The sequence below is a fragment of the Myotis daubentonii genome, chromosome 2 (genome assembly GCF_963259705.1).
Source record: "Myotis daubentonii chromosome 2, mMyoDau2.1, whole genome shotgun sequence".
Taxonomy (NCBI): domain Eukaryota; kingdom Metazoa; phylum Chordata; class Mammalia; order Chiroptera; family Vespertilionidae; genus Myotis; species Myotis daubentonii.
In genome coordinates, this window is record NC_081841.1 from 48,750,021 (window position 1) to 48,760,135 (window position 10,115).

Here is a 10,115-nt window from a genome sequence, read left to right on the forward strand (position 1 = left end):
TAATGTCTTCCAAACACCCACCTACCTGCAAGCCACAGGCCTGACTTTTCTACGGGGAAGGGGTTACAGGCTGGCTTCATCTTTGAGTTACTGGTACACAGCGTAAGGAACACAGTAAGATGATCATTACAAGTTTGACTAACAAGTGCTCAGGCAAGCATTGGGGTTAGTGGAAGGAGAGATAAAAGAGGCATGGGTTGGAAACAAAGGCTGTTCTTACCACCATCAATGTAGCTAAATCACCTTATAAATATCATGCAAATTGGCCTCTAACTCTTACTGAGTCAACATCTCAGCTCTTACAGGTTTCAGAGAGATGAGGCCTCTCGGGGCCCCTTTCCTCTCGAGTCTGAGAACAGGAGTAGCCACTTGGGCTGCCAAGCTTCCTCTCCTACGGAAGGTTAAATCTGCTAAGTCAAATGCCCTTTCCAGAAAGAGCACTGCATGGGAGTCCTCAGCTCCCTCAAAAAAGAGAACTCTCATATAAAAAGGCAAAGCTGCCCTAGCTGGTTTGGCTCAGTGGATAGAGCGTCAGCCTGTGGGCTGAAGGGTCCCAGGTTCAATTCCGGTCAAGGGCACATGCCCGGGTTGCAGGCTTGATCCCCTTGTGGTGCGTGCAGGAGGCAGTCGATCAATGATTCTCTCTCATCATTGATGTTTCTATCTCTCCGTCTCCCTTCCTCTCTGAAATCAATAAAAACATATATATTTTTTAAAGGCAAAGCTTATGAACAATTGAGACTACTCCACAATTTTCAGTTTTGGGGTGTGTTTTCTTTGAAAGGGGGCCGGGGGGGCATGTCCTCCTCAGCCAGTGTAGTTTAACAGTGAAACTTTCCCCCTCTTGTCCTCAGTTTTCTCCTCTTTGAAAGAATAGGGTTGAATCAGACAATTCCCTTCCAAGTTCTCAGACTTTATTTTGAAGCTTCCTGCCCATGTCCCAGGCCAAGCAGTTGTCGGTGGGTTAAGGAGAGCCTCCCACCCTCTTGCTGTGTGGAGATGAGATCGAATACATCACAATCAGGAGTGAGAGGCCAGCCACCTTGAAGAGTAAGCCTGGCCCTGTTAGGAAGGAAGCCAGTTACAGGGAGTAGGAGCAGAAATGGCTGCTTGCTTGTAAGTTTCATTTGCACAACCCGAAAGCCTACTGCTGAGTGGCTGCCAGCCGGACTTCTCATTCTCAGATGCCAGTTAGTTTAAGGAATAAAGGAGAGTGTCACTGCTGGGCCAGGAAGCAATGACACCTCAGGATCTGGGATGGGATGGTCTGTCCCTCTCAAGGGCCCAGCTGGCTGAATGGACCCTGGATGAGGCCAAAGCTATCAGAAGGGGTGTGGGTTCTGGCCAGCATTGCCCTGGTATCCAACTGAACTGACTGTGGGATGGAGTTTTGGGGAGGGTGTGTTGACCTCCATTAGGTGAAGTTTAGGTCAAGAGCAAGGCTGAAAGATGGGCAGACAGACTGGCCCCATAGATCCCCTGAGGACCCGTGTGTTTCAGACTGGGTCCTCCAACAAGAACCACAATGTCAACTTAACCACCTTCACCAGCACTGATGGAGCCCTTTCCAGGTGTCACACACAAAGAGCATCCAGTGTGCTCTCGCCTTCATTCTCACTACAGCCCTTACCAGGGACTCTCGTCATCTCATTTTACAGATGAGGAAACTGAGGCACAAAAAGGTAGGGAGATGTGCCCAGAGGCACACAATTTTTAAGTTATGCAGTCAAGTTTCTGACCAGAGTCCATCCTAGCAAGCACCGAGGCCACATAGCCCCAGACCACACCTTCAAGTACAGCAGCAGCCACTGCATTCATTATGCCTGCATCACTATGCAAAGTGTCCTGGAGTCAGATTCACTGGAATTGGAGACCTCAGTGGTCACCTAGTTTCACTTCTCATGTGATGGTATAACACCCTAACCAGCAGTTCTCAACCTGTGGGTCGCGAACAATGAAAATACATCCTGCATATCAGATATTTACATTACGATTCATAACAGTAGCAAAATTACAGTTATGAAGCAGCAACGAAAATAATTTTATGGTCGGCGGTCACCACAACATGCGGAACTGTATTAAAGGGTCGCGGCATTAGGAAGGTTGAGAACCACTGCAGGGTGGTTCTGCCGCCACTTGAATACTTGTGGTGCTAAGGCAGTGGTTCTCAACCTTCTGGCCCTTTAAATACAGTTCCTCATGTTGTGACCCAACCATAAAATTATTTTCGTTGCTACTTCATAACTGTAATGTTGCTACTGTTATGAATCGTAATGTAAATATCTGATATGCAGGATGGTCTTAGGCGACCCCTGTGAAAGGGTCCTTCGACCGCCAAAGGGGTCGCGACCCACAGGTTGAGAACCGCTGTGCTAAGGGATCCCACCTTCAGAGCTGCTCATACCCCTTTCCCAGACCTTATTTGAAATCCCCAGGACTTTGCAACCCAAGACATACTGACCTGGATGAAAATAGATAGAATAACAGAAAAAAATCCACTCAGCCGATATATGAGCATATATCCATACATTCGTGCAAAGATGCCTCACAGATATCTTAGAGGCACATATACAGGGTGTCCCCCAAAAATGGATACACACTTTGAATGATTATAAAGTCAATGTTTATTAACATACTGTTCATTTTTGAAATTTAAAAGAATTTACAGAAATTAATAATGTCTTTTTTTGTCAAACCTGTTTTCAAATTGATATCATTCTGGTCCAGGCACTGCTGATAACACGAAGCAATAGAATAGCAAACATCAAGAATCATTTTGTTCAGGATTTGTGCCCTCATTTCAGCGACTGTTGCGGTTTTGTACCGTAAGCTTTATCTTTTATGTATTGCCCTCCCCGCCCCACCCCCCAACCCCCCCCCACCCCCCAACCCCCCCCCCAAAAAAAGTCTAGTGGCATGTTAGGATACATTTTCTTTATTTAAAGCTTAGTCTGGCTTCACCCATGATTTCAAACCAGTTAAACCTGAAAAGGAGTGAAAATTAAATGACTTATCAGATGTTAAAGCGTATATATAACTTTTGGGGGGGTACCCAATATATGTATATACTGGAGTGGACCAAATAAGTAGGTTTACAGTTGTGAGCACACAAAATACAGACTTTATTCTTGTGTTATTATTTATTAACCTGCAGGTCTTTTCCCAAATGAACAACTGTAAACCTACCTTTGCTCACCCCTGTACGTACAGAGAGGCGGACACATTAAATTGTATTGCGGACAGTTTCTCTTCTCGGCCAGCTTGGTTTGGACAGAAAACTCTGCAGCTCATCCTTCTAAGTTCTCCCCCAGGTAGTTAGGTCCTCACATCCACTTTCCACCTTCATTGTAAGCTCTTCCCCAGGAGCCACCATGGGAGGCAGCCAGCAAGGTGAGAGCCCCAGGAGGCGGGGTCCCGGACTCCTGGGGTGGGGAGAGGGTGCAGCTGCTGCCTCGGTGGAGGGTGGGAGGGTGGGGAAGAGGGTGAAGCTGCCAAGGCCAGGCTCTAGGAGGCAGTCAGCGGTGAGCAGTGTGGGGAGTGGGGATTCTAGCAGTAAATGTTTCCTGGGTGCTCACTATGGGCCTGGTCCATGCTGTTACTGGACTGGCAGGGCTCAGGCTGGGCTGGGACACTATCCCTGGAACAGGTTGGTTTGTGGTGGGATGGAGGAGAGGGAAGCTGAGGCATTTGGTCACTGTTTGAAGTAGACCCCCCTCATCTCTGGGCGACCAAAGTGGTCAGGGGTCTGTCAGGACCCGTTGGCTGTGAGAGAGACTGGCCAGGGGACACATGCCCAGGCCAGCCTATTTCACCACCTTGCCCTCTGTAAAACCAGGACCGAGTCACTCCAGCTAGGACCAGAGACTTGAGGCACCCTGCGCCGGTGCAGCTCAGGTGAGGCCTGGAGTCACTCCCACGGGGATCCTTCCCCTGAAGATCCTGTGTCTCCAGCCTCCATCCCGCCGTGGCATGTGAGTGCCCTGGAGAGAGGCCCAGGACAGTCACCCACACCCGATCACTTGTGAACCACTTCAGTCTGTCGTGCGCGTTAGGCAGGTTCCTTGTGTGATTGTCTCCCACACTAGCTTGTACGCTGTGCACCGCATGTGGGTTTCCAGGCATTTATTTTTAAGTTTGTGGGCAGCCCTGACATTCAGCATCACACTCATGGCCAGCCCTGGGCACATTAGTCAGACAGGCTGCTGAGCCATCCATCACAGAGTGCCAGGCTGTGCTTCTGGTTCTGCTGGCCAAGCCCCATGCCAGTCCTCTGCCTGGAATGCCCACTCCCACCAGCCAGCTGTCTGTCTGCTGCTCATCCCTCAGCCCCAGGGCAAATCCACCTTCCACAAAGCCGGACTTCCTCCCACCAGCCCACAGGATCCCTTCTGCCTGTGGACTCAGTTCTTGATATTGGTTTGTCCTGTGTTTGCCTTTGACACATCACAGCTGCCTCTGATAGATGCTGCCAACGTGCTGGCAGTTAACCCACGCACTGCCATCTAACTTTTCACCCAGACAGATGTTTGTTCAGCTCGCCTCTGAAATTCCTTGAAACTGATACCCTGCCTCACGGGTCCCTTCTACTATTTTGAATTTTTGTTTAAAAATATTTTTTTTATTGCCCTAGCAGCTGGTTTGGCTCAATGGATAGAGCATCGGCATGTGGACTGAAGGGTCCCAGGTTCAATTCCGGCCAAGGGCACTTCTACGCGGGAGGCCCAGGTTTGATTCCCAGCCAATAAAAAAAAATGTATGGATACATTTTGTATTTATTATAGATATATGTTTTTATTGATTGCAGAGAGAAAGGGAGAGATAGAAACATCCATGATGAGGAAAAAAATCATTGATTGGCTGCCTCCTGCACACCCTCCACTGGGGATTAAGCCTGCAACTCAGGCAAATGCCCTGACTGGGAATTAAATCATGACCTCCTGGTTCATAGGTCAATGCTCAATCACTGAGCCATGTTGGTCAGACCCTTCTACTGCTTTGTATTGTCATCCAATATGTGTTAGACCCTACCGGCAGCATGTGCCTGGGACCAGGAATGAATGAATGAATGAGCCTTCTAGCCCCCATTTGTTATAAAGGAAAGATGATGAGCAAAACAAAGAGAGCAGGTGGATCCCTCTATGAGATTTGGAGGTTCCAGAATTTGTTCATGGCAGGAGGGGAGCTTCAAGGGCAGTGGGTGTAATGGGGTCTGGGGATTCATGTGTAGCTGTGTTTCCATAGCAAACACATCATTTTAAGCTATGTTATATGTTTATTTGGGACTAATGGAAACTTTGGGGGACCTAAGTCCCCATACAACACCTGGCACCACCACTGCAAAGGGCAGCCATCACAGGGATCAGAGTGAACCCAGGATTCCAGGAGGTTCAGAATCCACAATGTAACATATAACTCGACTTGATCTAGCTTTCTAGGATCCCAGAGTAACCACCTGCCTCCACGTTTTGCCAGCTATGCTAATGTTTGTTTCACATTTCTAACAGTGATTAGAAAATACAATTTCTATCTCATGTCCTCAAACCCCAGTGGCTTTGGAGAGAGTCTGGAGGCACAGATGGGAACAAAGAGAAGAGGATGAGACAGGCAGACAGCAACAAGGAGACAGGAAGGGTGTGAGCAAGGGAAGATCAAGACAGAGAGCCTGGCAGAGGCCAACCAAAGCCGGGCGCTGCCATGGGGCACCTCCCTGGCTGCTCGCCCCAGGTGTGTTGGCACAGCCAGCTGCTCTGTCCTCACAAAGATGATGACAGGACTGGCAGAAGCCCTTCCTGGTCCATGATCTGTAGATCTGCAATAAAATGATCATAATTCGTGTGCTAAGGTAGTTGGATTGTGGGCATTTCCCCCTTTCTCACTCACTCTCTCGTTAATTCACGGGCTGTGTGAAGCCAAGTGGATGCCAGGGCAAGGAGCTCAGCATCTGAAGGAAGAGGGAGACGATGGACAAAGCACATTAAAATCTATGATTGGGCCCTAGCCAGTTTGGATCGGTGGATAGAGCGTCAGCTTGTGGACTAAAGAGTCCCTAGTTCGATTCCGGTCAAAGGCACATGCCCAGTTGCTGGCTCAATCCCCAGTGGGGGCCATGCAGGAGGCAGCTGATCAATGATTCTCTCTCATCATTGATGTTTCTTTCTCTCTCTCTCTCTCCCTCTCCCTTCCTCTCTGAAATCAATAAAAATATATTTTTAAAAAATCTATGATTGGGGCAGCAATACATAATGCTGAGACCACTGGTTCTAAAGACAGACTGCCTGGGTTCAAATCCTAGCTCTGCCACTCACCAGCTGTTTATCTCAAACCAGGCAATCTTCCTGACCTCCATGCCTCAGTTTCCCCTGTCACTTAAACTAGAGCAAGTAAGATTACTTTACAGGCTTGTGTGAGTTAATACTTGCAAAGCTCTTAAAACGGTGCTTAGCACATAACAAGACCAGATAAGTGTGCATTAACTAAGAAAAATAGGGCCACAGACAACCTAGTTTCGATAGGATGATGAGGAAAATGACATTTAAAACAGAGACACAAAGTGGCAGCTTCTGGAACTTCTCCATACTGTGAATTTTTTATCTCAAAAAATAAATGTACATTTTAAATTTTTTTCGAGTCCTGTGGATAAGTCTTTAATGATGGACACTGTCTAGCTCACCAGGCTTGGTTGGCAAGGGTGAGCACCCATTGTCTGGGGGTGTGGCTGCAGCCTGGGGAGCTGAGCCTTGCTCTGCCATCAATGGGGAGCAAGTCCACAGCTCCGGCCTCCTGGTCCTGGAGCTTTTTGATGAGATCACCAGCAGCTACAGGGTGCAGGATCCAAGAACCAAGAGAAAGGAGAAATGGAGAAGGCTGGCCATCTACCTCTCCCGCTAATTCTCTCCCTTGGGGGCCCTGCGCTCCCTAGAGCCACAGCAGTATGCCCTAAGGAATACTCCAGACCCTGCCCATTGCCCCATGTTATAGCAACTCCCTCAGCGCCATTGCCTCAAGGCTCTGTCTTTCCTTTTCTTCCCTTAAAGTGACCATTAGAATTCTCCCAAGTTATATGTCCACACAACAGAGGCCTTCTGCAGACAAGGAAGACTCAGGCGCGCTGCAGGAAGTTTTATTCAGGGACAGGGAACTCTCTGAGAAGCCTTCTGATAAAACCGTGCTTGCACTGGCTCGCCCTCTCCAGGGCAGTCTGCCTGGAGGCCACTGCTGGGAAGACATTCGGAGGAGTCGCCAGCATCATGACCAAGAGGGGTCTGTGCCCCCTCACCCCATATGATGGCTTGAGCTGCCTAACTCATAGACACTAAATGCAGGAACACATCCCCTCACCTACCTGGTCCAAGTCTGTTTGTAAGTAAGGAAACTAAGGCCCAGAGGGAGAAAGGGACTTGCCCAAAGCCCGTGGCCACTGTGTCCAAGGCTCCCCCACCCCACCCCCCGCCCCTGCCTGTGCTGCCTCAAGCTCTGGTTCACAGGGCACTTTTCTGGAGGCAGAAAAAGCCTAACATGTCCTGCTGCCATGGCCCTAGCAAATGTCACCTTCTGTCAGCCCCTCTGCTACCCAGAGTCCTCTGAGTGCCAGGAAAGCCTGCCCTCTCCTCCACCCAGCAGCCTGGGAACATCGGGCTGCCCACAGCTCACGCCCCAGCCAGAGCACCGAGGCCCTGAGCACGGCCCCAGAGCCAAGAGCACGACGGTCAGGCAAGGGCCTGCATGTCCAGGCTCCTGGCCCGGGGTCCATGCCGGTCAGTCTAAACACAGACGAGCCACCAGAATCTCACTTGCCTGTAAAACTAAGTGGGTCTGGGCTCTGAGTCTGGCCTTCTTCCTCCTCCTGGGGGTCTCTGGGCCCATGCTCCTGCCTCCCTGTTCCACCCGCCGCCACCAGCAGAGCAGCCTCCTCCGGCTCCATCAATGGGAGATGGGCCCGCCTGCCCCAGGAAGGCCCGGGGCAGGGAGAGAAGGCGCTCTCTCAGCACAGCTGAGTCAGACTCCAAGCTCTCCAAGCACAGCTCCCAGAGTGAGCTGCTGTCAGCATCGTCACTGGGAGGGACGGCAGCCACCGCCCGCCGTCCCCCCCCCTTGGGAAGAAAGCTCCTTTGCCCTGGGGTGCCCCGTCAGCTGGGCAGCAGGAGGGCACGGCTCAGGTCCTGAAGAGTCCAGGACCTCAGAGAGGGGTGCCTGGGGCAACTGGACAGGCCCGAGTAGACACCCATGTAGTTCAAGCCCGTGGGCCTGGCACATGTGAGAAGCCCAGAACTCTGGGTACGGGGCAGGTATAAGGACACACTTGGAAATGCATGTACTTTCTGGCCTATCTGTCCATGGGAGGGAGGGAGGGATCAGGAACAACAGCCAGGTAAGAGCTTTTGCCTGAGCCACCAGCCCTACACCTGGTGGCTTGTACCAGTGGGGAGCTGAGAGTGCCCCCAACTCTGAGAGCAGAGGATCGCCACTGGTGTGCAGGGCTCTGGGAGCGGGGTGGGCAGTGACAGGGGCTGTGTACCTGCATTCCAACGTGGAGCGGCGGTGGGCCTGATTGCTTGCGGGTGAGCAGTGAGCCCTGCAAATGAGGCCTCCCCCGCGCTCTGGACTTGCACTCTGAGGCACCCTGTCCCTTCTGCTGGCCTTGCTCTGCATCCATCTGCCTGGCTGGCTGGTCTGTTCCCTGGGGAGCCAGGACTGCCTGTGTCATTCACAGAGCCTCTACCAGGCCCGTAGTAAGGACTCCACAATGAAGGGAGCGAGGGAGGGAGGACGGGAAAGGGGAGTTTATATGCCTGGGCCTATGAAATGCTGGGGTTCCGGGGCACAAGGAAAGGGCACGGATGAGCAAGGCCCATGGCATAGGCATGGCGGAAACACATCCAGCCCTTTCACCAACCCACCTGTTATTAACCAGTAATGTGACCTCAGGCAAATCTTCCTGTGCCTCAATTTCTTTGACTGTAAACAGGGGTAAAAATACCTCCCCATCATCAGGATAAAAAGATAATAGAAGTGAAAGTGTGCTAGAAAGGATGGAAACAATTCAAATTGATTAGCATGAACAACAGCTCTATTAAGAAACCTAATTTTGTCCTTGTCAGTGTGGCTCAGTTGATTGGAGCATCATCCTATGCACTGAAGGTTCGTGGGTTCAATTCTGAGTCAGGGCATTATACCCAGGTTGTGGGTTTGACCCCCAGTCAGGGTGTGTGCAGGAGGCAACTGATCAATATTCCTATCTCTCACATCCATATCTCTCTCTCTCTCTCTCTCTCTCTCTCTCTCTTTCTCTCTCTCTCTCTCTCATAAAATGAATTACAAAAAACAGAGCAGCTAGAGACCCAAGGTGGGACTAGGAGAGAGGGGAGGACTCCCTCCCAGGGAATGGAGCTGCAGCAGCTGGAGGGTTGGACTCCCCATCCTGCCCTACCCCTTCACCAGATCCTGCTTAGCCTGCTGTAGACGTGCCCCTCCCTGGTGTGCACCCCACAATTACAGTCCTGGCCTGGTCCCCAGCCTGCCTCAGGCCTGTACAGGGAAGCTAAGGATAAGAGGTAAGGGAGGGGGAGGTGTGTGAGTATTTGAGAGAAGGGATTACCCCCTCCGTTCTGTTCTCCCCCATAGGACACACATCCCCTCTGCTTCACCTCCTTATAGGTAAACCGTTTTTTAAAGGCTTGACCTTGCACTTCCTCCTCTCAGCCTCCCATGAATTCCTCCTCCCTTCAGGGTTCCCCTGAAGATGGGACACATACTGAGAGCCCTACACACAGCCTGGGCTGCCAGGACATCCCGCCCACTCCACCCACCCCACCCACCCCCAACCCCACCTACCCCACCCACCCCACCCCTGGGCAGTGAGGGAGACAGGCAACACCCCTCAGAGCTGGAGTCATTGTGACTGGAGCCTTTCCCACCTCTGCGGTGACGAAGCCTGGTCACTGGGCCCTCAGCGCCAGGTCAGTGTCCTCCTGCCACCCTGGGCACCGGTCTCCTGGCAAGGCCTCTCCCACAGGCTCCAAGGTGTCCCGCCCAAGAGACGGAGCAGCTGGGACGTTGCAGGGCAGTCCAAGGCTGAGGGAGATTCAAGAGGTGCCCAAGTCCTTCAGGGATGTAGG

At 51.3% G+C, this 10,115-nt stretch overlaps 1 long non-coding RNA gene across 1 annotated transcript; it reads right to left on the reverse strand.

The window, feature by feature from the left end:
- Positions 1-3,170: 3,170 nt before the first annotated feature.
- On the reverse strand, positions 3,171-7,447 carry LOC132227497 (uncharacterized). The gene is made up of 2 exons (XR_009451193.1): positions 6,671-7,447; positions 3,171-5,809 (listed from the first exon to the last, which is right to left on the reverse strand). It is a non-coding gene; the product is annotated as an uncharacterized LOC132227497 (long non-coding RNA).
- Between the last annotated feature and the right edge of the window lie 2,668 nt (positions 7,448-10,115).